At 41.5% G+C, this 15,439-nt stretch overlaps 2 non-coding genes across 2 annotated transcripts; both read left to right on the top strand.

The window, feature by feature from the left end:
• The first annotated feature begins 2,756 nt into the window (after window positions 1-2,756).
• trnal-caa (transfer RNA leucine (anticodon CAA)) lies at window positions 2,757-2,869 on the top strand. The gene is made up of 2 exons: window positions 2,757-2,794; window positions 2,824-2,869. It is a non-coding gene; the product is annotated as a tRNA-Leu (tRNA).
• A 2,747-nt stretch (window positions 2,870-5,616) lies between these two features.
• trnal-caa (transfer RNA leucine (anticodon CAA)) lies at window positions 5,617-5,729 on the top strand. Its single transcript has 2 exons — window positions 5,617-5,654; window positions 5,684-5,729. It is a non-coding gene; the product is annotated as a tRNA-Leu (tRNA).
• The last annotated feature ends 9,710 nt before the right edge of the window (window positions 5,730-15,439 follow it).

The following is a 15,439-nucleotide window of genomic DNA, read 5'->3' as shown; positions in this document are numbered from 1 at the left end:
GCTTCCGTTTTTACCTCTCTTGAATTGTTCCAGTGCTAGCTGACAGTGAATGACTGAAATATAAAAGCAGCAGAAGAAAGCAAGCAACTCAGTGCAATTTGTGAGTATTCTGCACTGTTAAAATGCACAGGTTTTCATACTTTTTGGAATTCGTAGCTCAAGAAGTGACTCCTGTCTCATTTTCTATTCACCAACTCGATTTGCATTCCGCCCCTCACACCTCACAACAGAATAACAAACGGCTTCATGTGCCACAGCATTCCCCTGTAGATTCGGTTTGCACTTTGAATTAGGCGACCCCGAATGAAATATTTTAGTGTTGGCTCAAATGTGAGGAATTTCATGAACCCTCAAAAAGGAATGCTTGCAGAAAATGCCAGCAATTCAAAGCGTGTAGGCAGCATGAACAGACCAATTCTGCAATTTCTTTTATCGCGGGCGGTGCTTTCCGAGTCGATGGCTCTGCATTAGAAATGAGAAGTTCTGAACTCTAAACACGTTCTTGCTATTACTGCTACTCCTGCTGCTACTCCTTCGTCCTCGAAAAAAGAAAAGACAGGCATGTTTTGAGTCTCAAAATGATCTTCTGGATCCACAAGAAACATGTACATTTGATTGATTCCGCAGTATTTTGGATGTACTGTACTTATAACTTCCATCGAAGAGAGACTTCATCAGTTGCATGAAATTGAAACTTTCGACTTTTTGTCTGGTATTGAAAATATGTTTAAAAAAAACCATGAACAATTTTCTAACAAACAACTCATGAATTATTGCCAGAATCTATATTTAGCGTTCGGTAGTGATAACACTGCTGATATTGATTGAGTAGAAATCTATGATGTATTGACAGCTTTATCTGAAGCGAGAAGTCCTAGAACGCCATCTATGAAGTTTAAGGATTCATACCAAGAAATGCCTTTTGTTTCCCACCCCAACTGCTGCTTTTGCTTTACACATTATGTGAACATTACCAGTTTTGGTAGCTTCTGGGCACGATTTTCCTAAACTGAAACTTATTACAAAATTCTTTAAGATGAACCATGTCCAAAAATTGTAAATCAGGACTAATTTTAATATCAAATGAAATCACTACAGAGGAAAAGGCTTAACTGAAATATGAATAAGACTATGCAAGCCTGAAAAATAGAACAATTCAATTTATAGAACTTATTTTTTTATTTTTTGAGAGATGGGCTCACACACCGGAAGACACTAACGTTTCTCTTCGTTAGAGTATGTGAATAACAGTTTAACCCCATTTGTTTGTAATTGTGATTCTGTTAAAATTTAAAAAAGCATCTATCAATAGTAAGAAATTATCAAGAAAGTAAGAAATTGTGTTATTTCATAAACTGTAAGACATGAAGACATTTACAGGTTATATCCTTTGCTTTGTCTTTTAACGCAAGCGGTCAGGATCCAAGCCCATGTTCGGACGGTTGTGTTTCTCTTGTAATCATCAAATGTCATTGTTTTGTCCTTCAGTTCTTTCTCGAGTTGTACCATGGATATTTTATACCATCAATACTTTTCATGCTCTTTTGCATTTTCCTTAACATACGGAAAAAAACTCAAGGCGTTCTTGTCACTGTGCTACACAGTACAGGACACGCAGTGAGTAATTCGCGCAGCTTTCAGAGGAATCCAGAGGGAGGACTCTTAATGCAAGGAGCTGTTTTTTTTTCGCATTAATCATTATTAACCAGAAACAGCTGCACAACTGGTTGCATTTGTGATTATGTCACTTCTCTGCTTCAGCAAGGTCAATAAAAGACTCTGAAAGTAGTAGAGAAAAACTGAATTAAAATCATATTAGCAATTCTGAACGATATCTGCATACAGGCAATCCAATAAGAACGTTGAAATCTTTGAATGTCATCTTTCTATATATTGCGCTGCTTTTTACTTGGAGTAAAACTATTGGATTGAAGGGTTAAAATGTATTGTTGTTATTTGGAGAAATCAATGAACTCGTGATTTTATATGTTTTAAAAGACGGTCATGCGCACAGAAAAAAGACAGTGCTGATTATTTTTCTGGAGACGGAGCACTGATGACCTATCCGAGCCAATTGATAAAGCCCAGCCAGTGGATACTCTAGCAGAACGTGGAAGAACGTTCACCATTGTAACCAAGGCAACCACAGGAACAACATCAAGAAGCACAATCAATTCCCCATTTAAATCTTTCATGTAAGGTATGCCATGTGAAAGCATGAAGTAAATCCCCTGATCTCTTTTGAACGTGGTCAAGGTATTTCTGATGGAGCGCAATGAGCAAAGATTTAATAAGCTACTCCTGCCGATGATTCAGCTTAAAGAAGTAAAAGCTTCACAAACAAAAGCAGCTCGCTACCACAGCCAATATTAAATGTACTTGGTGGCACATTACCATTTGCATTGGCTCAAAAGTGGTCTCGGCAGACGTTCCCTACGTAAAGCTGAAAGCGCCAAAGAGCATTTCCATTGAGAAAAAAAAATCTTTCTTGATGTTAAACATAGAGAGCCTGCCTTTTAGAAGTTCTCCCTCTAAACACCTTGTGCAGCCTCCCGACAGACTAACAAAAAGCGCCTTTTCACCAACTCAATTTATAATACGCCCCTCAAAACTCACAACCGAATAACAATCCATCCGTATATTTGATTTCCAAGATCCATTCAAGGCAACTTGGCTCTTCGCAAGCAAATAATTTCAGGGAAGAAACTCAGTTTAGTCAACTACTGGTGCATTCAGCACACCACTTGCTTTCGCTTGTCAGGGTGGCCGAGTGGTCTAAGGCGCCAGACTCAAGGACATGTGTCTTTCCAGCTGGCTTGGGTGTTCTGGTCTCCAAATGGAGGTGTGGGTTCAAATCCCACTCCTGACAGCTTCTGCTTTTAGATCTCTTTAATTGTTCCAGTGCTACAGTGAATGACTGAAATATAAAAGCAGCAGAAGAAAGCAAGTAACTCAGTGCAATTTGTGAGTATTCTGCACTGTTAAAATGCACAGGTTTTCATACTTTTTGGAATTCGTAGCTCAAGAAGTGACTCCTGTTTCATTTTCTATTCACCAACTCGATTTGCATTCCGCCCCTCACACCTCACAACAGAATAACAAACGGCTTCATGTGCCACAGCATTCCCCTGTAGATTCGGTTCGCACTATGAATTAGGCGACCCCGAATGAAATATTTTAGTGTTGGCTCAAATGTGAGGAATTTCATGAACCCTCAAAAAGGAACGCTTGCAGAAAATGCCAGCAATTCAAAGCGTGTAGGCAGCATGAACAGACCAATTCTGCAATTTCTTTTATCGCGGGCGGTGCTTTCCGAGTCGATGGCTCTGCATTAGAAATGAGAAGTCCTGAACTCTAAACACGTTCTTGCCATAACTGCTACTCCTGCTGCTACTCCTTCGTCCTCGAAAAAAGAAAAGACAGGCATGTTTTGAGTCTCAAAATGATCTTCTGGATCCACAAGAAACATGTAAATTTGATTGATTCCGCAGTATTTTGGATGTACTGTACTTATAACTTCCATTGAAGAGAGATTTCATCAGTTGCATGAAATTGAAACTTTCGACTTTTTGTCTGGTATTGAAAATATGTTTAAAAAAAACCATAAATAATTTTCTAACAAACAACTCATGAATTATTGCCAGGATCTATATTTAGTGTTCGGTAGTGATAACACTGCTGATATTGATTGAGTAGAAATCTATGATGTATTGACAGGTTAATCTGAAGCGAGAAGTCCTAGAACGCCATCTATGAAGTTTAAGGATTCATACCAAGAAATGCCTTTTGTTTCCCACCCCAACTGCTGCTTTTGCATTACACATTATGTGAACATTACCAGTTTTGGTAGCTTCTGGGCACGATTTTCCTAAACTGAAACTTATTACAAAATTCTTTAAGATGAACCATGTCCAAAAATTGTAAATCAGGACTAATTTTAATATCAAATGAAATTACTACCGAGGAAAAAGCTTAACTGAAATATGAATAAGACTATGCAAGCCTGAAAAATAGAACAATTCAATTTATAGAACTTATTTTTTTATTTTTTGAGAGATGGGCTCACACACCGGAAGACACTAACGTTTCTCTTCGTTAGAGTATGTGAATAACAGTTTAACCCCATTTGTTTGTAATTGTGATTCTGTTAAAATTTAAAAAAGCATCTATCAATAGTAAGAAATTATCAAGAAAGTAAGAAATTGTGTTATTTCATAAACTGTAAGACATGAAGACATTTACAGGTTATATCCTTTGCTTTGTTTTTTAACGCAAGCGGTCAGGATCCAAGCCCATGTTCGGACGGTTGTGTTTCTCTTGTAATCATCAAATGTCATTATTTTGTCCTTCAGTTCTTTCTCGAGTTGTACCATGGATATTTTATACCATCGATACTTTTCATGCTCTTTTGCATTTTCCTTCACATACGGAAAAAAACTCAAGGCGTTCTTGTCACTGTGCTACACAGTACAGGACACGCAGTGAGTAATTCGCGCAGCTTTCAGAGGAATCCAGAGGGAGGACTCTTAATGCAAGGAGCTGTTTTTTTTTGCATTAATCATTATTAACCAGAAACAGCTGCACAACTGGTTGCATTTGTGATTATGTCACTTCTCTGCTTCAGCAAGGTCAATAAAAGACTCTGAAAGTAGTAGAGAAAAACTGAATTAAAATCATATTAGCAATTCTGAGCGATATCTGCATACAGGCAATCCAATAAGAACGTTGAAATCTTTGAATGTCATCTCTCTATATATTGCGCTGCTTTTTACTTGGAGTAAAACTATTGGATTGAAGGGTTAAAATGTATTGTTGTTATTTGGAGAAATCAATGAACTCGTGATTTTATATGTTTTAAAAGACGGTCATGCGCACAGAAAAAAGACAGTGCTGATTATTTTTCTGGAGACGGAGCACTGATGACCTATCCGAGCCAATTGATAAAGCCCACCCAGTGGATACTCTAACAGAACGTGGAAGAACGTTCACCATTGTAACCAAGGCAACCACAGGAACAACATCAAGAAGCACAATCAATTCCCCATTTAAATCTTTCGTGTAAGGTATGCCATGTGAAAGCATGAAGTAAATCCCCTGATCTCTTTTGAACATGGACAAGGTATTTCTGATGAAGCTCAATGAGCAAAGATTTAATAAGCTACTCCTGCCGTTGATTCAGCTTAAAGAAGTAAAAGCTTCACAAACAAAAGCAGCTCGCTACCACAGCCAATATTAAATGTACTTGGTGGCACATTACCATTTGCACTGGCTAAAAATTGGTCTCGGCAGACGTTGTTCCCTACGTAAAGCTGAAAGCGCCAAAGAGCATTTCCATTGAGAAAAAAAAAATCTTTCTTGATGTTAAACATAGAGAGCCTGCCTTTTAGAAGTTCTCCCTCTAAACACCTTGTGCAGCCTCCCGACAGACTAACAAAAAGCGCCTTTTCACCAACTCAATTTATAATACGCCCCTCAAAACTCACAACCGAATAACAATCCATCCGTATATTTGATTTCCAAGATCCATTCAAGGCAACTTGGGTCTTCGCAAGCAAATAATTTCAGGGAAGAAACTCAGTTTAGTCAACTACTGGTGCATTCAGCACACTTTTGCTTGTCAGGGTGGCCGAGTGGTCTAAGGCGCCAGACTCAAGGACATGTGTCTTTCCAGCTGGCTTGGGTGTTCTGGTCTCCAAATGGAGGCGTGGGTTCAAATCCCACTCCTGACAGCTTCCGTTCTTACCTCTCTTGAATTGTTCCAGTGCTAGCTGACAGTGAATGACTGAAATATAAAAGCAGCAGAAGAAAGCAAGCAACTCAGTGCAATTTGTGAGTATTCTGCACTGTTAAAATGACAGGTTTTCATACTTTTTGGAATTTGTAGCTCAAGAAGTGACTCCTGTTTCATTTTCTATTCACCAACTCGATTTGCATTCTGCCCCTCACACCTCACAACAGAATAACAAACGGCTTCATGTGCCACAGCATTCCCCTGTAGATTCGGTTTGCACTATGAATTAGGTGACCCCGAATAAAATATTTTAGTGTTGGCTCAAATGTGAGGAATTTAATGAACCCTCAAAAAGGAATGCTTGCAGAAAATGCCAGCAATTCGAAGCGTGTAGGCAGCATGAACAGACCAATTCTGCAATTTCTTTTATCGCGGGCGGTGCTTTCCGAGTCGATGGCTCTGCATTAGAAATGAGAAGTGCTGAACTCTAAACACGTTCTTGCCATTACTGCTACTCCTGCTGCTACTCCTTCGTCCTCGAAAAAAGAAAAGACAGGCATGTTTTGAGTCTCAAAATGATCTTCTGGATCCACAAGAAACATGTACATTTGATTGATTCCACAGTATTTTGGATGTACTGTACTTATAACTTCCATCGAAGAGAGACTTCATCAGTTGCATGAAATTGAAACTTTCGACTTTTTGTCTGGTATTGAAAATATGTTTAAAAAAAACCATGAACAATTTTCTAACAAACAACTCATGAACTGGGCAGGTTCTGGCGCAGCCTCTGTTCTGTGGGCGACAGCGGGACCAGGTCGTCTGCAAAGAGCAGGAACTCGATTTCCATAATTAATGCAGATCAGTAAATCAAGGGACAAAACAATTATTGCGCCCGGCTCCTCAATGGGCTTTGACGTGCTAATGCGTTGGTTTAACAGTCCGGGTGTGGCAAGCCTCTAATGTCTCCCGACTTCGGCAAGAGGCACCCACCTTTCATTGGAAGACAATGAACATTCTAGCCGTACATGTGAATATAGCATCAATACACAAAGGGATTGGGTGAGCTCCGATCACAAAAAAAAACTGCGAACCTGCACTACAGCGACCACAGTACAGTATGGAGACCAAGACCTTTTACGGGAAGAGACGGGGTGCTTCTGCCGCCCCAGCTTCCAAAGAGCGAAGGGTAAGCAAATACAGCAGACTTCATCTGAAATACGTGATTACAGCGTATATTACAAGGTATTATTGCCATTTTGAATTTTAAATTCAATTATTATTATTTCTTCGTAGCCTGTTCTTCAAGAAAACACCGCACGGGCGAAACGATCTACCACCAGGACAGTAAAAAAGAAAGCGGTAAGACGTAAAAAAAGAAAAGTTTATTTTGACTTCTGTTCCGCGACTGATGAATACTACTGTGTGACTTTATTTCTTACATGAATTATGTTATTTTGCCACAGGCCGTGGGTCTCTGCTCTCGGCCACTGGCCAGGGTGCCAACCTGTAGAAGCAGCACCTGTGAGGAGACATTTCGGCAGCAGCGGGAGCAGTACGATGCATTACTGGGGAGGACTGGGAGGCTAGAGACACTCCTGAAAATGCAGAGGAAGGAGACAGTATGTTCCAGCAGTCAAACAGTTGAGCAGCTGTCTCCCGAAAAGTGCCTCTCCCCTCCGCGCAGGTTGCAATGCCTGGTGGAAGCTCTGCCCCCCGCAGAGCACACACCGCCTCAGGACACTCCATCCCGGCCTCTCCGTTCACCACCGCATGGGAATTGGTTGATGCTGTCCCCGCCGTCTATCTCCCCCCAGGAAGCACAGCGGAAGTCACAGACGCCAGTGGGACGAATAATTCTCCCAGATGTCCAACTGCTACCCATCACTCAGGAGATGGAGGGAGGGTTGTACTTGCAGTGCATCGGCATAGACGGGAAAACAAGAGCCGACCGCTACGCCGCCCTCATGTTTCAAAATCTTGTGACTTTTGAAATTTACTGGGGGTGGACCACGTCTGTAAATTTCGATGGGTCCAGAGGCAAAAGTGCCTTGCCTTGCAATCTCCGGGAAACCATTAGTAGCATGGTGAATCGGAGATTCTCAACCCTTACTTTGTGCGACTGGAAAATAATTTGTGATCAGATCAACGAAATGCTTCGTAGAAGGAGGTGCTCTTTTCCTCTCGTCTAACAGTCTGTCCACAAACAAAACATTCCTGTTAGACAAGAGGAATGTAAAAAAACAATTACTTTTGTCAATGGAAACCTGTGTGTGTGTGTCTCTCTCTGCTGGATGTCCCTCTCACTCTCTGCTGAATGAATAAAAGCATTTTTATTAAAAACGCGTTTGCGTTTGTCTGGTATTTACTTTGGTCCCTTTTAACTGTTTTTCCCATCTACTTTTTTGCTTTGAGATGCCACTTTTAAAGGTGATATGTAAAATAATGTTTTTTATTATTGTTATAGAGAAACATGATCAGATTTTCCCTGGTTCAGAAAAAAAGATCTAAAGTGCTACATCTAACTTTCTTAATTCGATGTATTTAAAGCAGTGAACTACTGTAGATGTAACATAGCACTCAGAAATACAATCGAGAATAGTTTTGTGGTGTTTGTTTAGATGAAATGTTCCTAAAACGTATAATGTAACAAAATTAAAGACGATTAAAATCTGTAATCTTTCCACTTGTACTGTATGTCATCGGAAAGTTTCTGCTTTGTGTAAGGATGGTATCAAAAAGTAATCTTAAGTGGTGAGAAAGCTGTGCTCAATGTATTTAAGGGACTTAAAAGTAAAAGGAGATGCTTCATATTGCTTGACTAATTTTAAAAACTAAGTTATTAATGCAGACGCTCCCTCGGTGCCACGCCGGGTGTAAAGATCAAAATATACATTCGTCCCGGGCAGAGGCCGAAGAGCCCGGCTGGGGTGCGCGGGGACATATACAGTACAGTTTGCATACGGTAATATGTTTATGCTCCTAAATCAATCTCTTTTATGAGCATGTGAAAGGCATGGTGAATCGATTGTCATAAATTACTGTACTTTGCATGATTGGAAACAAATGCGTGATTGCGAAATGCTGTGGTGTTACTTTTACAAAGACGGTCAATGAAAAAATGAATGTGGACCAGGGCAATACTTTGAGTTAACACTTACAGCTTGTCCAAGGTCATTCATTATTAATACTATTAGTAATATCTTCGTTAAAGACTTTGATGGCCACAGCTCAAACACGAGAGGTTGAGCTTTATTAGCTCCACCTTGTGGAAATTCCGGATACTATTATTTTGCTTGCCGTATTATAGGAGAATTTACGGTAACTAGCGGTATTTACCGGTAACTCGCGGTAGACTGCATACAGCGCACCGGAAAATAATGCGGTATCGCCCTCGCATTTTGAATGGCTGCATCTGTATGTGTAGCAATCTCTCTCTCTCCTTCTCTTCCTGGTGATCTGAAGGGCAGGACTTTGTCCTCTTAGTGGCTCTTGATAAAATATTTACTGGGTTCAGTTAATGATTAACTCACCAGGGCTGAGTGCTGAGCTCTCAGAGGCCATCTCTCTCTTTCCTTCTCTTCCTGGTGATCTGAAGGGCCGGACTTTGTTCAATTCAATTCAATTCAAGGTGCTTTATTAGCATGACCGATGGGTACAATCAGTGTTGCCAAAGCAAATAAAAATAATAAAATTAACATAGAACAAAACAAAAATTAGAAGTAAAATAAAATCTACAGACATGTTACAGACATTTACAACAAAGACATATTATATAATATTGACATATACTGTAGGCGGCTGGAGCATTATTGGGAGACGGACTCACTGTTCCTCAGGCTGTGACAGGAGATCACATACTGGGCTGCCAGATCAACTGAGTTCCCTCCTCCCTCTCCCAGTAGGATTGGGACCTGTTGTGGTTTTGGCAGGTGTGGGAACTCTGGGATTAGATTTCTGAATTTCGGGAAGAATGTTTCTCTAATCCCAGAGTATCTGTCACAGTGCAGCAGGAAGTGCACCTCTGTCTCTATTTCTCCCTGCTGGCAGTGGGAGCACAGCCTGTCCTCTCTGGGCAGCCAGGTCTGCCTGTGTCACCCAGTTTCTATGGCCAGGTTGTGGTCACTGAGCCTGTACTTCGTCAGGGTCTGTTTCTGTTTGTTATTTTTTATTTTGGTCAAATATTCAGCTAGTGTGTATTGTCTGTTTAAGGTTCTGTAGCATTCCAGTTTATGTTCTGTTTGTGTGTGTGTGTCCCAGTGTGTGAGATATTGCTGTTTGATCTGTGCTGTGATGTGGTTGAGTCTGGGTTGTGGTGCTCTAACAGTGCTGTCCTGAGGCTGGTTAGTGTTGGTGTGGCTCAGGTCGGTGAGCCTCAAGACCAGCTGGCTCAGGGGGCTCTGTTTTGGGCTCAACTCTTGGCTCAGCAGGGCTTTGTGGTGGTAGGAATTTTGGTCACTGTTTTTTAGGTGAAGCCAATACTTTAATATTCTTTTCTGTGTGTTTATCAATAGTGGGTACTGGCCTAATTCGGCCCTGCACCCGTTGTTAGGAGTTTTTCTCTGCACACGGAGGATGATTCTACAGATCTCCATGTGCAGAGTTTCTGTGGGGTGTTTGTCCCATTGGGTGTTCTCTCAGTGGCCCTTGACAAAATAGTTGCTTGGTTCAGTTAATGATAAACTCTTCAGGGCAGAATGAAGACTTGAGCGCCACCTGATATGAACATTTCTGGTTTATCTAATCACTTAGGAATTTAAAAATACTTTTTTTATTTTTCATAAGAAAACTCTCTTGTTTGGGGTTCAGGAAAGTTTATCTCAAAGGATCCCTAAAGCACTTTACAGGCGGGGGCCCCACTTAATCCCATTGTCAAACAATCAAGATCTGTACTGACCAGCAGTCAGGACACTGGGGTCCACACCCCTACTCTCACACACAGTGTCCAGGGATCTGTACTGACCAGCAGTCAGGACTTTTTTTATATTTATACATACTGTGTGTGTCATTGTCGACACCCCTACTCTTACAGTGTCCTGTCTGTGTCTGTGGTTTGTAACCTTTCTTATGTTCAGACAGATAAGGGAGAGAAATGGACTCAGTGGCTCTTGATAAAATATTTACTGGGTTCAGTTAATGATTAACTCACCAGGGCAGAGTGCTGAGCTCTCAGACGCCATCTCTCTCTCTCCTTCTCTTCCTGGTGATCTGAAGGGCTGGACTTTGTCCTCTCAGTGGCCCTTGACAAAATAGTTACTTGGTTCAATTAATGATAACCTCTTCAGGGCAGAATGAAGACTTGAGCGCCACCTGATATGAACATTTCTGGCTTATCTAATCACTTAGGAATTTAAAAATACTTTTTTTATTTTTCATAAGAAAACTCTCTTGTTTGGGGTTCAGGAAAGTTTATCTCAAAGGATCCCCAAAGCACTTTAAAGGCGGGGACCCCCTTCATCCCACCTGCAAACAATTGAGGAGAGGGACTTTAGAGAGCACAGACTGAACCCTGACTAAACAACACCCCTGACCAGCAGTCAGGACACTGGGGTCCACACCCCTTCTCTCACACACAGTGTCCCAGGATCTGTACTGACCAGCAGTCAGGACACTGGGGTCCACACCCCTACTCTCTCACACAGTGTCCTGGATCTGTACTGACCAGCAGTCAGGACTTTTTTTATATTTATACATACTGTGTGTGTCATTGTCGACACCCCTACTCTTACAGTGTCCTGTCTGTGTCTGTGGTTTGTAACCTTTCTTATGTTCAGACAGATAAGTGAGAGAAATGGACTCAATACCCAGTCCCAGTTTACACTGGTTTACAATGTGGGACTTCTGCACTGACACGACCCCACATGTGTCTCCACAGGAGATGGGAGTCCTGTAACGTGTCTTTAGACAGAAACCCGCCAGAACAGACACATTAGAAGCGACCTGGAGGAGAGGTCAGAGCGGGGAGAGTCTCTGGACGAGTATAAAAACTGGGAACTTCGCTTTTTACAGCAACACTTTCTGATTAAAGTGTCCAGTTACTTCACTCTGAAGACAATTTAAAATAACAGTTAATATTTCCAGAAATGGAGTAGTCAGGTGATATCCTATGAAAGATTTGGTCTCCTGACTGTTACTCTCACTAATATAATACCATCTGTGATGTTATCAGTCACAGTTACTCCGACACCGGGTCTCATTACAGCTCATTACATTAATTACAGTTAATTGACTCTTTATCCTGAGTGTCTTTAGTCGTGAACAGAGGTCCGTCAAGTTTCTATTCGCTTTATCCAGTACAAGGTCGCGTCTTTCATACTAATGAAATGTAAAGAATGAAAACTAATTGAAATGAGCAATAAAACCTGGATTTACCAGAGAAAAGGGGGACCAGTCACAGAGGGCCAGTCTCAGCAGTCCGGTCACAGTAGTCCGGTCACAGCGGGCCATTCATGAAAGTACAGGCCGTTGCTCCATTCACTTTGTGGACACATTGTATGAATCTTGGCAAACACTCCCAGATAAGAACATGCCTCCCGAACTCAAGTAATGGATGAAGTTGTTCGTGCTGTAAATTCCATCAAGGCCAGTACAACACGCGCACAATTATTAAAGATTATTCTAAAAATTAAGCATAGGATGATAAGAGAGGCAGCCTTTTGCTACTACGCACCCAAACTGTGGAATAGTATTCCAAAAAATATTAGAGGGGCTGGCTCTGTGGATATTTGTAAACAACAGCTCAAAACCTATTTTTTTACTTTTGCTTTTACTTGATTTTTCATACATAATTTTAGTGCTATTTGTATTGTTTGTGCATGGTTCTTTTAATTTGCTATTGTTGCTTATTTTAAGTTATGAGCACTTTGAGTTGCAAACAATTGTATGAAAGGTGCTATATAAATAAAAAAATATTATTATGTGAGTATTATGTGAGTAGGCTGTGACGATTTTTAAATCTACTGTATGTGTTTATTTTTAAGTTTATTAACCCCAAAAAAGGTCTCTGAAAAAGGTTAAGAATCCCTGCAATAAATTATACAAATTACAATTTACAAGATTTATGCAATAAATAACACTAGAAGAGATAGATATGAGGTATTTGGCACCATCATTATATCCTGAGAATGTGAAGTAAACAACTACATTGTGTCAGACAGGAGCTAAGAGCAGATAAGAGACAGCATGTCTATACTATACTGACAGCTATACTGTAGATAAAGACTTGAGACAAGCCTTTCTCCGGTACTGAGTGAGTAGTCAGGCCTTGTCCTCACTGGTGGTTACAGAACATTGCATGGTCAGTTTCTCTGAAAGAGATAATCTTGTCTCTACACACCCCTCTGGTTGCCTGGATAAGGCCAAAGTAAACAGCCATTCTTATTAGGATGGTTTTGACCATCATGGCCTCAGAGATGTTCTTGATTTTGCCTGTAACAGAAGAGGAAAGGAATTCTAGATCGCACAAGCAACAGGAATATTATTAAAGTGTAGCTCGGGGTGAGGAGTTTCAGACTGTACTTAGACCTTGATCTAGCAGTGGTTTAGCACTGTGAAATATTTTGCAGGGCCTTTTCCATTCAGAGAAACAGACTGTTTTGTCTCAGCTAGTATCCTCCCTGAGTGCTGCTGTGAACGATGTGTTAAGGGACTTTTGGGAGTCAGGGCTCTGATGGGACTGAGCTGTTTCTATTTTCAATTTTTCTGTGTGTAGGGCAGTATGCTGCACTGGGTTAAAACAACTGCATCATGTCATGTTGTTGATATAGTATGTCTCCAGCTATAGATAAAGACTTGAGACACGCCATTCCCGGTACTGAGCAGTCAGGCTCTGTCCTCACTGGTATTTACAAAACACTGCATGGTCAGTTTCTGGGAATGAGATAATCTTGTCCATATGGCCAGGTTAACACCCCACTGGTTGACTGGATAAGGCCAAAGTAAACAGCTGTTATTGAAATACTGTATATTACTACAGGGCCTGTATCTATCGCCATTTAAAAAAACTTCAGCATCATAGTTTCTGAAGCTGGTTTAAAAAGCAGGTAAGTTTCCACACCAATGGGTGGACTTATATGACAGTTTACTACATTCAATATTACAGTACTACAGTAAAATGTACAGTCTATTCTATACAGGGATCTGTACGAACACCATCCCTGGCCATTAGACTGACCACAGCATCCAGATTCTACAGCTGAGATAACAGCACTAACTATTCCTCCATAGTGGGTTTTTATCACTTCAGTTAGCAGTGACCATGACAATAAGGCTGAGCTTCACCTCTGAAATTATTACAGTAGTACTGAGGTGTTAACTAATTTAATTAGCAGTCCAGGACAGCTTAAACTTTCACTTTATCCTGTCTGTCCGTTATTTCTAACGGCCCAGGTCTCAGCTCAGATAGCTTAGCTTACCCAGCACCTGAGACCCCAGAGTCTCCTTTCCATTACAGATGAGTCAGAGCGGTTCTCAGGTAAGACTCACTACAGCACCAACACCCACCTGAACAATCCAGTCACACTGAAAACCTGCAGGCATTAATATGTGGACCTACACAATTCACAGGAATAGGAGACTCACTTGCTGAAAGAAAACTCCATACTGTTATGCCACGGCCCCGGAGGACTCATCATTCCACCTCACATTCCAACACAGTTCCCAATTTGCCCATTTACCCCTGCCTACTTAATGCTTCTTCACACTCTCCCCTGGGCTCATATGAGGGTTTTTCCTGGTTAGAGCTACTTCTATTTTCACTACGACTTACTACTTGGTTTTTGGCTTCCTGACCCTGGTTTGTTCTGTGACTACGTCTCCTGGTTTTGGTTTTTTGTACGTTGGGTATCATTCTGGTTTCTACTCTCGGCTTCCTCATGGCTCCACATCTGGTTTTGTACTTTTGCACCAGCTTGTTTAATACGGCTTTCGGACCTCGGATTGTTATATCGACTACATCTCTGGAGATCGTTATGGTTTTCTGCATAGGGCCCTCTCTGCTATTTCGTAACAAGCAGTGGTTTAGAGGACGCACTGTGAAATTATTTGCAGGGCATTTTCCATTCTTAGCTAGGGTCCTCCCTACATCCTGATGTTAACTGTGTGGTTATATCCTTGGTGCTACAGGAAAGGACCTTTCTGAGACGGCTTGGCTGTGTTTAGTCAGGGTCTTTAGGATGTCACGATATTAGTTCCCCCTCCTTAAGGGTGCTCCAGCCCTTTCACTCAAGACTTCATTCTGTGCACCTGTTTCCCCATTCCCAGCCCACCTTAAAAGCCAGGCGCTGACGCTCATCCGGGCTCTGCATCTGATTTCCGTATCGTGCGAGTCCGGGACCTGGAAGCGCCTGGTCCCGTTAAGGTTTTAACCTCTGTTCCCGTTCCTGTTCCCTGTCCGCCGGTTCTGACCCGGCCTTCGTGGTTTTAACTTCGTGTTTTGATGGATCTCCTGGTTTTGGACTTTCTCGTGTGTTTTGGATACTCTAAGGATTACTCTTTGGGATTGTTCGCCTCGGCCACACCTCCCCCGTGCACCAGCGCACCTTGGACACGCCCCCTTCTCTTCAGCCCCGTATTCCTGCATGACGTTTCCCCAGTATTTCCTCACTCCGTCGGACTGTGTCGTCCGCATAGGGTCCGGAAAGAACTGTTCGTTACATAGGAGTCAGGACTCTGACGGGAGTTAGCTGATTGCAATTGTAATTTAAGTAT

This window comes from Lepisosteus oculatus, chromosome 14 (assembly GCF_040954835.1).
Source record: "Lepisosteus oculatus isolate fLepOcu1 chromosome 14, fLepOcu1.hap2, whole genome shotgun sequence".
Lineage (NCBI taxonomy): Eukaryota > Metazoa > Chordata > Actinopteri > Semionotiformes > Lepisosteidae > Lepisosteus > Lepisosteus oculatus.
The sequence above is the reverse complement of the archived record's forward strand: the minus strand, read 5'-3'. Positions and strand labels throughout refer to the sequence as shown.